Raw genomic sequence first — 12474 nt, 5'->3', positions numbered from 1 at the left:
AGAATGGGTTACCTCTTGAAGACAAAACCTTCACTTAACACTTCTCAAAGCCCCTAACAAGGTTCACCTTCCACACCCACTTCAAGAACACACCAAAAGATCATAAAGATTTCATCTTTAGGAAAAGATATCTTAGAAAACACTAAAAACACAAAAGGAACATAGATCTTACCCTCCTAGATGCTCAAGAGTAGGAAAGGTGGAATCTTGGAGACAAACTTTGAAGATCTTGGAAAGCCTAAACTTAGCTTGGAGAGAAAGCTAGCTAGGTTTTTAGAGAGAAGGAAGAGCTTTTAATTTCAATGTGTTAGGATAGAAATGAAAGATGTCTTCTAGGTTAGCTTGGAATACAATCATAAGGGAAATGTCTTCTTTACCCTTACTAAGATGAAAAAGTGTAAGGGAACAAGGGAACTATTCACAAAGCTTTAGGTACAAAATCTTGACTTGGGTTGACTAGTCAATTACTAGTCCCTGACTATTAAATTTTCAGGAATTTAATGAATTAAATTACCAATTGGATTAGGATTAATTACTTAATTAATCCCTAAATAGAATCCGGATTTACGGGGTGTCACATTAAAAATGACTAGAATACCCTTAACATAACAACGGTTGTGGCTAATTCCAGTGGGTTGGTTGGGTTCTTGGTCGGATGGGACCAAATCTGGAAAAAAATAAAAAGTTGAGCACTTATTATGTTCGGAATAAAAGTCATGAATCTCATTTGTCACCACAAGTAAAGTCGAGGAACCAAAAGTGGAAAAAACTATCATAAAAATGGAATTAGTTGGATGGAACATGCATGTGCCATTACTTTTCATTAAAAGAAATAGCATTGTTTTGGACCATGGTCTACAGTAAAATTTACCAAACATAAAGGAAAATTATTGTGTGGGTCATGATCCATACAGTGCTATGTGAATCCTAACAAAAAAGTACATTTTTAATATACTAAAAGTACATTATTTGTATATTGTGTGTACATTATTCAAAATAATGTACTTTTAGTACTCAAATAATGTACTTTTCATGATTACAATATACATTTTTAATATACTAAAAATATATTATTTGTGTACTGAATGTATATTACTCCCTCTGTCTCTAATTGTTTGTCACATTTACTTTTTGCACTGTTTTTAATGCGACATAACAAATGTTATTAACTTTCAAATTTTGTCCCTCAAAAGTAGGTTTCATTTGTACAAAGTACAATTGTACTTACCTCATTAGTTGTCTAGAAATTTGAAAATTTTAAATGGACAAATTGAGAAATGTAGTATGATAATTATGTTCAATTTTGAAATATGACATTATTTTGAGACAAACTAAAAAAAAAAAACGTAAGACAGTAAAATGAGAAGGATGAAGTATCTGATAGTATGGTTGTGTGTACCATGATGATTGAATTAGAAAATGATCAAACAAAAGATTTTTAAATAATACGGAGTATCTTATTGGGCTACCTCTCCTAGAATCATCATCATCCAATCGTTATACCATGCACCACGGCGCATATAGCACTGTACATCCCGCACCTCTCAAAACAACGTCGTTTTTGTAAGTTATGTAGGGAGTTACATGATTATGTGTATTTGTTTATACAATTATGTGTATTTATTTATACAATTAAGTCAATTATGTACATTTTTTTATACAATTATGTACATTTTTTTTATATAATTATGTACATCTGAAACAAGAAATTTATGTGTATTATATTAAGAGTTTATGTGTATTATGTTAAAATGTTATGTGTATTATGTATTATGTTATATTATCTGTATTATCTTTTAAAAAAAACTATGTGTAAAAAAAAAAAAAAAAAAAAACAACTTAAACAACGTCCTTTTGCATCAGGATGCACGATGCAATGCGCGCACACCATATAAATATCATCATATCTCAAAAGAGTTTTTTACACTTTTAGTCCCACGACTATAGTGGCACTGGCAGAATTGATCCACGACTTTTGAACCTTGCAATTTTAGTTCACGATTATTGATTTTTTTGCAAAAATGGTCCTTCTGGCCACTTTTCCGTCAAAATTTTACCAGGAAAAAAAAATTCTCTATTTTTAGCCGGGTTAAAATTGACATTTTACTTATCTCAAAAAATTAAAAGAAAAAAATTGATATTTGACTACATACAATATTACTGGGATACATACTACTGCCCCAGGCGGCGGAGTACATGTACCACTCCAATGCTGTTGCCGGATAACCCAACTAGCCCGGGGAACGCCACGGCCGCTCCGCCACTTACTGACAGCCCTGCCTGCTCCAGGAACTCCGCCGCCTGGGGCAGTAGTAAGTAGCCCAGTAATATTGTATGTAGTCAAATATTAATTTTTTTTCTTTTAATTTTTTGAGATAAGTAAAATGTCAATTTTAACTCGACTAAAAATGGAAATTTTTTTTTTCCGGTGAAATTTTGACGGAAAAGTGGCCGGAAGGACCATTTTTGCAAAAAAATCAATAGTCGTGGACTAAAATTGCAAGGTTCAAAAGTCGTGAATCAATTCTGTCAGTGCCACTATAGTCGTGGGACTAAAAGTGCAAAAAACTCTATCTCAAAAGCCCAAAATGTTCACCACTCTGTCACCATTCTTCAGTCTTCACCGCTCAGCTCCAAAACCCTTCCAAAACCTCCTTCCTCGATGATATTGCTGAACAGTGAACAGGCATGGCCACTTCTACAGGTTTTGCGCTTTCTTGTCGTACCAATCTCACTCTCCGCCATTGCTTACACAAGGTCTTTCTCTTTGATTTGTGCATGCGCGCTCGTGTGTGCATTTTGTACACACAGATCATTGAAATGTATCCATTCAATGTAATATGTATATATTTCTGTGTAAGCAATGAATTGATTCCTTCACCGGTGCAGATAATCCGTAAAGCAGCAGTCATGGCGTTCGATGAGACGGATAAAGGTTAGCAGATTTTTTGATCATTTTTGTTGTGCTTCATAGTGAATAATAATTAGTTAGGATAGCATGTAAACTTCATTTCTGTTTTGTTCTGTTTTGTTTTGGAACAAGAGTCTGAACTTATTGCTTTTGTACAATTGAGTCATTTAAAAGTATGCAATTGAAAAATCAGACAAGCAAAATTTGTGCAATTGAAACATTTTTATGAGTTCTTTTAGTGCAATTTAAGTTGAAAATATTTCAATCTTTCATCCCAACTAGTATGGCATAGGAAAGGGGATCCTGAGTATATACCGTGTAATTAATATGATCGGATTCTAGCAGGAAAATTTTGAAAATGTCCTAATTAATTACAGATTTTTGTTATTCCTTTTAGATTAAAGCTGTTCCATTTTTTTTTTTTTTTTTTTTTTGGTTTTCTTTTTATTTCATTTATTTATTTTTTGGATGGGGGGTGGGTGGATGGACTTAAAGTGATTGAAGGTTTTGGTGGTGGTACTAAAGCGCTGGAATGGAAGAGGTTTAATTCCAAGGACCTTGGCATTAGAACTTCAGCAATTACAAAACCTACAAGAGTTGTACTTAATTCCCTCAAAAAGAAAGGTATTTATGTATGCACAAATCATTTGAATTTGTTTAAGAATGCTTCCTCATTTCATCATGACTACCTGCTCTTGAGTTTTCAGTCATTGTTGGTTTCTTGTGACAATATCTACTTGATAGATAAAAATGTTTTCTTTTATTCATTTTGCAGGATTCCTTTTCAAATTGGTTCTCATTTTTCAAATTTTAAGCTTAAATTTGTTTTATGTAATAGCAACGATAAACATGGTCAAGGAGACCTTAAAATCAAATATGGACAATTATAGTGTTGTGAATGGACTATGGATTAAAAACCATTGGCTATAAAATGTGCTAGTTTCACATTTTTATGCACAAATTTCAGCATGTTCCCCAAATTATAGAATACTTATGTTCTGAACAAACCATGATAGCATACCTTAGTTATGGTCAGATGCAACTGATGTGATAATTTGTGTAATGTGGCAATGTCTTTACAAAGTAGATGATGCATCTTTTTTGCTTTGTGGGTGTTATGTGAAAGCCACTTTTGAAGGAAGGAGCTAGCAACCAGGATCACTTTGAGCCTTTTTTGGGATGAAGAATTAATCTTTACCTTCACACAGTCATTGACTCATTGTTGTTACTCTTTTTCCTTCTTGCTGACATCATAAATTCTTTCTCATATTTGGTGACATATTGTGCATATTTGTTTACTCAGTATTACTTGGATGGCTAAGTTGGCTGAATCTTGGCTTATATAAGAAAACTAAGTCACATGTCACCAGCTTTGTAAATTTCCATTTATGATAATATTGACAAAATCTTGATTGGACGTAACTCCCATGAAAGTATTCTGTGATTGTGGTATTTTTGAAGCTTTTGGATTTGTATTTTTCATTTTGGACATGATCCTATTCAACTCATCACTACTCTGGAAGTACTGGTGCTTCCTAGTATACCAGTATGCTTTTCTAAGGCTAGAATTTACACTGCTTTGAACTTTTCCTTCTTCTGCCCTTATGGTTTGTTATCCATGTCTCTAAATCTATTTTTTGTTTGGAGAAATTCAGTTTTCTTCCCCTAGTGAACATTTGAACTCTTAGAAGGTGTTTTTTCTTCATCTTTTATGGTTATCAAGTAACAATGGTTCTGTTTTATATTGTTTTGTTTTTATTTTATTTTATTTGGTTGTACAAATAATAGTCCGTATTTAAGGAAAGTATATTTTATTATTTAGCTACAGAAAATAATGTTTTTTCTTGTAGCTTAATCCATATAAGGATAAGGATATCTCTAGTTCACCTCAGATGAAAGGCCTTTGGTTACCTAATTTCTTCTTCCTCTCTATTCATAGGATTTGATGTTTACCTTGTGGGAGGTTGTGTTAGGGATCTAGTCTTGAAAAGAACACCAAAGGATTTTGATGTAATAACATCTGCTGATCTTAGAGAGGTTAGTCTTCTATTTCCCTACTGGACAATCCAATACTCTGCATAATTATTGCATGTGACTGTTACTTAAAAGTTAAACTTCTTGAATTACCTTCAAGTTTCTGCATGATCTGGCAATATTCTGTAAATGTAACCTTTTAAAGTCACCTTGAGAATGAATCACTAATGCCCTGCCAACTAACTATAAGATTCTTCAATTTTCTGGATAACATGATAACATAGGCTGAAAAGTAGAGTTTTTAAAAATATAAATTGTTTTTTTGATTTCTAAATCATAAAATAGAAAACCAAAAATCTTTACTCTCCAACTTAATAGAGAAATGTGAAAACACTAAAAAGATGCTTTCCACTTTCTTCATTAAAAAGGAAATCATTTTTCCATTTATTTTCCTAATGTAAAAGTATACATGAACTTTCACTTACAATCACCACCCTGTACCAACCTTCATCACCACCCCTTATCCCCCACCATTACTGACCTACTTTCCACACACCTACCATTGCAACCTATAAAGAGTCCCATATTGAAAATATAAGAGAAAACATAGGAGTTTATAAAGCAATGTGTTAAACTAGCTAATTGATTGGATTCAAGTTTTTAGTGTGGTTTGACCCATGTGCATTATAGCCCAGTTGAGTGACATTGGCCCAATCTTAGATTATAACACCAACTTTCCACCTATAACCTATTATTGTCATTCATGCTGCCCTACCACAATCATCCAGTCCATTCACTACCACAAGCAATATAGCTTCCCATCCAACATCTTCATTTGTCCACTATTTTAACTACCCACCACTATTTGTCTTGAATTTATTAACTCCAATGGAAATTACCATGGTCCACTACTTACAATCTTTTACAACCTTGTATAAAATTTGAGAAATATGAAAATCAAGTTTATCAAATTTGAAATCTGACCTAATATTTATACAATGTAAAATTCTATTTTATTTTTGTCTTGTTTACAATCATTATATAATGAATTTTAGGTTACCCCAAAATTTTTGATATTTAATTTTAGGTTACATAATGGTCGGAATAAAAATTAACAGTCTTACCTGCAAACCAGACCTGAAATTATTCAAATAATACAAATTTTATGTCAATATATGATCTTCAAAACTTGGAATGAATTTATAAGAATCTTCCCGAACTTCATTCAAAACTTTCAAATATCTAAAATAATAATGGTCATGTTACAATCTAATTGAAAGCAACAATGCTCTTCAATATTTGAAATTTTAAACCTAACTAGAACTTCATTTACTCCAAAATCTGAACTTTATGTCAGGTTTTTTATTTTACTTTTTAGGTCAACATTTTTTTTTTGTTTTTTTTTTAATTATCCAAAATGTGGGGCCTGAATGCCTGATCCAACTCGACTCCCATCGTTGCCCAATACCATTGCCACTTCACACTATGTAGGTATTTTTATACAAAGAAAGCAATAGGATTTAAATTATAAAATAATTGAATCTGAACAAGTTTTCTTATTTTTCAATGGAAAATAAAAGCTTTAAAAGTTTTAGAGAACTGAAATTGGAGAATGAAAAATATTTATCTGTAATGGAATGAACATTCAGGTTGCATTCATATTTAATGGAATAAACACCTCTCTGTTTATCTGATATGAAATGTACTTTAGGAAGCTATAGCTCTCTGTTGTTCTGAATGGCGTCGTTACCATCTTCTCAAGAATTTGCACAGAAGAAATCTGTTGGTTGCTCTATAATAGTATTTTCATTCATTGTTTTGCTCTATGCCTCTATGAATAAATATATGAATATAGTTTTGTAAGGCTTTTTTAAACATACCAAGATTGAGGTTGCATCAGTTTTGTAAACATATATTGATACAAAAATCTCAGAACTGGACCTTCCAGGTTACCTAGTTTATAATAATTTGTATAGATAAGACTAAATAATCTGTGTGATTCATGGTGAAACATCTTGGTTGCTCTGAACTACACTGACACAGTTTCTGAGGTTAACACAAAAGATGTTGACTTGAATGGATAGGATAAATGTCCTATTGTCCTGTAAACTTGTCACTTGTCAGTAGGATTGCACTCTGATCTTCAGTTGTCGACTTGTATTAAAACATGTGAGATTGATATCCTCATTCCTCAGAGGCTCCAGGTATTGGAGTAAAAAGTGAATGTTGATGCTGTTATCAAAAGTGGATCAGCATAACCTTCATAATGCTGATGCAAACAAACAAATAAATAAACAATCGAAAGAATAAAAGACCTTGCACTATTGAGTGTCTTTGAAGGCTTCCTAGGAACTCAATTTGAAGGTTACAATGAAGAAGGCCTGATCTATATAAAGCTTGGTGTAGAATGAATTGCAATTGTTTTCTTCATGGGGAGGATTGTCCTCTTCTGAGAAATACATTTTATAAATTCAGTTTTTTATAGTATGAAGGAGTTTAGCATAGATAAGCTTACTATGGTTTCATCTTCTGTGATAATCATTTCACTTGCAGGTGAAGAGAACATTTTCACAATGTGAGATAGTTGGAAGAAGATTTCCTATTTGCCATGTGTGTGTTGATGATACCATCGTGGAGGTTTGTGATTATGCATTGGCTTAATGCTTTATCCAACATGTTGCACTTCAAACTTGAGAACTGAGTTTAACATTTTCTGGGTTGCTAATGGCTTAGGTTTCGAGCTTTCATACCTGTGCAGGAAAGTCCCAAAGGGATATATGTTCGTCTTTTGAGAAGCCTGCTGATTGTGATGAGAAGGATCACCTACGCTGGCAGAACTGCTTGCGTCGGGACTTTACAATAAATGGGTCTGTTAACTATGTTTACTATTTTTCAGATTCATTCTATTTATTTGTATTCTTTTTACTGTGGTTTTGGTGAGGGTTGGCAAACAGGACTAGAGGTTATATATTATTGGCATTTCCCTCTTTGAAAGATTAAAAATCTGATTATTGCATGTTCCTTCATTGGTTTGGTGGAGGATAGAAAATGGAGGCATTGTTCCTAAAGATTAGAAAACATCTTTCAACCTTCTAAAACCCGAGTGCCACGGAAACTTTTTCCTTCCATATTTTATTCTAGTACCATCACTCTATCTGTTGAACCTTTCTTTTTTGAGGGGTGAGCTACAGAAGGACAAAGGACTTTTAAGATTTCTTATAAATCCGTTTCTTGCAGCACACTTACATTTGTATTTTCCTCTCTTTTTGTTCAGGTTGATGTTTGACCCGTATGCAAAACTAGTCTATGATTACACAGGTGGAGTCGAAGATATCAGGAGAGCTAAAGTGTGCAAAATTTATTTTTCTTTTTCTAACTTCATTTAGCTTGTTATCTCTGCTGTGCAGTTGCTTAACCATTTTCTTTGACAGGTCCAAACCATAATTCCTGCTAGTTTCTCTTTAATGGAGGACAGTGGTAAGTTCTTTCTTTCATATATAATGAAGAATTTTCACTTAATGGTATTTCTAACTCAATTTATTCTGTCTGTGGACATTAATAACATCTCTTTTTTATTTTTTTTTATGCGGGATTTACTTTTGCAGCTCGTATTCTTCGTGCAGTTAGAATTGCTGCACGTTTAGGATTTTGTTTTCAAAGAGAAATGGCTCTTACTATTAAAAACTTATCGAGTTCAGTCCTCAGACTTGATAGGGTATCCACCATGTTTTTATACCATTATATTTATTTTGTGTAATCAAATTCGCAGTGATTTATTCTTTGTATTGGCTAAATATATTCCAGGGAAGGCTCCTCATGGAAATGATTACATGCTAGCGTATGGTTCTGCTGAGGCATCACTAAGATTATTGTGGAGATTTGGCCTTCTAGAAATACTTCTACCAATTCAAGTATATTTTGAGTCTGGATGGATTTGTTTGTCAGTATGCTGTTTTGTGTATCCATATCTAAGTACCGTATCCATATCTAAAGTAGCTTTGTTTTGCAGGCAGCATATTTTGTTCGACATGGATTTAGAAGACGTGATAAGAGGTCCAATTTTCTGTTGGTAATTTTTTTTTAGTAAATTAATTTTGTCCCATAATATTGATTTACATATTTACTTATGCATACACACACATGACATTTTTGTTAATTCATTTTTAAGTTGAATAATTTCACCTGGACCCCCTGAAGTTTCTGGCTGTAACACTTGCACACCCTATTGTTTCGTAAATTACATTTAAACCCCTAGGAATTTCATTTTATTCCATAGTTTGAAAATTTTGAATTGTATTTTCATTTTGGCCCTTGAAGTCAATTTTCATTTCTTATTTATTATGGTCCTAGTTTCCATCCATTACTATCTTTTTTTATTCTCATTATCAACTTTTCTATTAAAAATTATGTTTCTAAAAAAAAAAAGTTTTTGCCCAAAAAGTTATTCATAGTATGTAAGTATATGGCTATCTTAACTTTTCTATTATTATGGACAGTTAAATGGTTTTCATTTAGTTTTGTTTAAGCAATTAACTTGGTGCTAATTCATTTTATTTCCTCTATGAAGCAAATAATAACTTTAATCTTGCATGTTTTCAATGCATGTAATCTGCCTGGGTTGGGATTTTTGGGCAATTGTAGGTGGTGGGTCAAGGGTGGGTGTCAAAAGGTTTACTCTTTTTTGGTGTAGGTCTGAGGTGAATTTAAAAAAGACTGACCTATCCTCTATCTCAATCATTGTGTAATTAATTTTTTTTTAATTTAATAAACTATTATATTATTTATTTTGGAAAAATATTTTATTAAATTTTGTTGAGACCAATGCATACAATACAAGTTGAACCCATGTTACAACATAAGAGCTCAAAATGGTCAAGATTATTGTTGCATATGGATCTTTAAGTCCAATCTTATATAGGGAATTAGGAAGGGTTGGGTGGGGGTGGGGGGGGGGGGGGTGTAATTACCCATTGCCATCCCTCATTGAGATGGTGACAGACTAGGAAGATGTAGAGGTGCTTGTATACATATAAAAAAATATTTAGAGTGAAAATACTTTTTGTTCATTTAGATTTGTACGTGAGGTTTATTAAATTCTTATTTTATATGTTCCATACAACAGTAAATTTGATAAATGAAAATAAATATTAGTGACAAGTATGAAGCATAATTTAATGTAGAATGCAACTCAAAGATAAAGAACATTTTGAATTTGTCTGGACTCTAAGCATAGTTAATTTGTTTGTTTGTTTGTTTGTTTGTTTTTTTTTTTTTTTCTGCAGAGTTTGTTTTCCAATTTGGACGAACTACTTGCACCTGATAGGCCATGCCACAATTCCTTATGGTGAGATTTATAAACTAAGACTTGATAGTTATAAAGACAGTGATATTGACAAGTGGGATAATATGATTTAGTGACTGGTGACTGCCAATATCCACATGAAAGGGGCTTTTAAAATTCTTATTGGAACTGAAAGAATTGACAAATTAATTTGTGAAGTGTCGTGCAAATGATATTTGGCACTATTGGTATTAATTATGAATGTAATTCAGTCAAGTCTGAATAGTTAAAGATTAAGCTAGACTTGATACAAAATTCAGAACTTGAATCTTGGCTAAAACTTGGCCAAGCATAATTTTTTGAACTTGAGCTCAACGTGATTCAAACTTCTAGTTTAGATTGAATAGACTTGATGGCAAAGTCATTTTTTTCTTTTTTTTTCTCCAGATATATTTTAGGCATAATTGATTATATGAATATAATTGAGTAAATTAGTAATTTATATTTATATTATATATAAATATGAAAAATCTTCGTAAAATTTGCAAGCTACTTGAGTCAAGCATTAAGATACTTGAATTTGGCTACTCATTACTTGTGTAGTTGTGTGGTTTGAGCTCGAGCTTGACTTGATAATAACCAAATCGAATTTGAAAAGAATTGCATCTGAGAAGCCTGTGAATAGCTTGTCTTGCTTAAAACCCCCCTATTATTAAACTATTAACGAATGAGTGGCTGTTGTGTTAGTTACACTAGAATAAAATGTGGCTTTCATTAAAGTTAAAATAGAAACACATGCGCAGACACATATTGTCGAGTCCAGCAAAGCTCTATAGCTATGGGTAATATTTGATGTTGTGGATTTATGAGCGTTACAGAATAATTGGGTTCTATAGGAGGGTATTCGATCTTGTGCTTGGTGGTTCTCTCTTTAATGTTCACTACAGGAATTGTTGTTCGTTTTTGTTGTCCTTGTTTCATTCAATCTTAGTACAATCCGCTTACTGTGTTTTTTATATCAGTCAAATAAGCTTGTCTATGGGGGTAATCCCAGTCAAGATGGTTAAGGATATAGACTTGTAATCACAAGGTCACAAGTTCGAATCCCAAGCTTCTTGGTTTGAGCCGGTCAGCTATGGGTAACCTAGGTCCTTGTGGTCCTTTGCCGGCTAGGGTCACAACTCACAAGGTGGAGTTTACCCCCATGCACACCCTCGGGTCGTTGCTGGGAATTTCCCTTGTCACCCCAAAAAATAAGCTTGTCTGATGTCTTTTTTACCAGGGTTGCAATTTTAGCATTTCATAAAGCGCTGTCAGAGCAAGCAAGGGATCCTTTAGTTGTTGCTGCATTTTGCCTTGGCGTGCACAATGGCGGAGATTTAACCGAAGCTTCAAGTATAGCTGGAAAGATCTCCAGACAACACGAAAGCTGCTTTCCTGAACTGCTGGAGCACCAGCATCTGGACTCAGCGGCACTTAAAGATGAAGTAGTGGATTTGGCACTATCGGTCCAAAGAGCATTGACTGCCATTACAGATGACTATTTTGTCTCGAGGGCAATGGCCGAGTACTCCAAAGTGCCATATTCAGACGTAGTAAGTTAATTAAATTACTCCCACCCCTTCCCCCCCAAACATCTTATCGCACTTCTATCTCTGCAGATTATACACAACACAAGCGGTTGAGTATTTTGCTTCAAATGCGTGCAGGTATTTGTCCCATTGACCCTATACTTGAGAGTGGGCAGGATCTTTGAATGTGTTCGGTTTGGAAAGGAAAAAGGGTTTGTGGGGAAGCAAGGAAGGAAGATCAATTATGAGCTGTTAGCATCTGGGAGCCTACAGGAAGTTCGGCATGTATTTGCGAGGGTTGTTTTCGATACAATATATCCATTAAGCCTTGGTAAAGATGAAACATAACTAAATTTTGTATTGTTGTTGTTAGTCGTCTCACATGGTAATTGGTAGGTGTGGAATAGAAAGTATAGAAATATTGTAGCTTTGGCCATAATGGGCAATTTTGTGCTTTGTTGATTCAACAATTTTGAGTTTCAGATTGTCAATGCTAGGCTTTTAATATATCACAACAGTTAAAATAGGGTCAAGGCCAAGAGAATGGGAATGTTTAGCACACAAGGTATATCACAAGGTTTTGTCATTTATACAAATAGATAATTGAATTAATCCCGAGTTAATTAGATGAACATTATTATTAAAAAGAATTCATTGTTGTAATATCATGATAGAATGAAGTGAAAATGGTCAAATTGTATATGAAATACATGAAATACGGAGTAACAATTAGGTCT

General features: G+C 33.4%; 1 pseudogene; it reads left to right on the top strand.

Moving 5' to 3' along the window:
- Positions 1 to 2579: 2579 nt before the first annotated feature.
- Positions 2580 to 12245, top strand: LOC109167012 (annotated as a pseudogene).
- The last annotated feature ends 229 nt before the right edge of the window (positions 12246 to 12474 follow it).

This window comes from Ipomoea nil, unplaced genomic scaffold (genome assembly GCF_001879475.1).
Source record: "Ipomoea nil cultivar Tokyo-kokei standard unplaced genomic scaffold, Asagao_1.1 scaffold3142, whole genome shotgun sequence".
In the NCBI taxonomy this organism is placed as follows: Eukaryota; Viridiplantae; Streptophyta; class Magnoliopsida; order Solanales; family Convolvulaceae; genus Ipomoea; species Ipomoea nil.
This window is presented reverse-complemented; position numbering and strand designations above follow the sequence as displayed.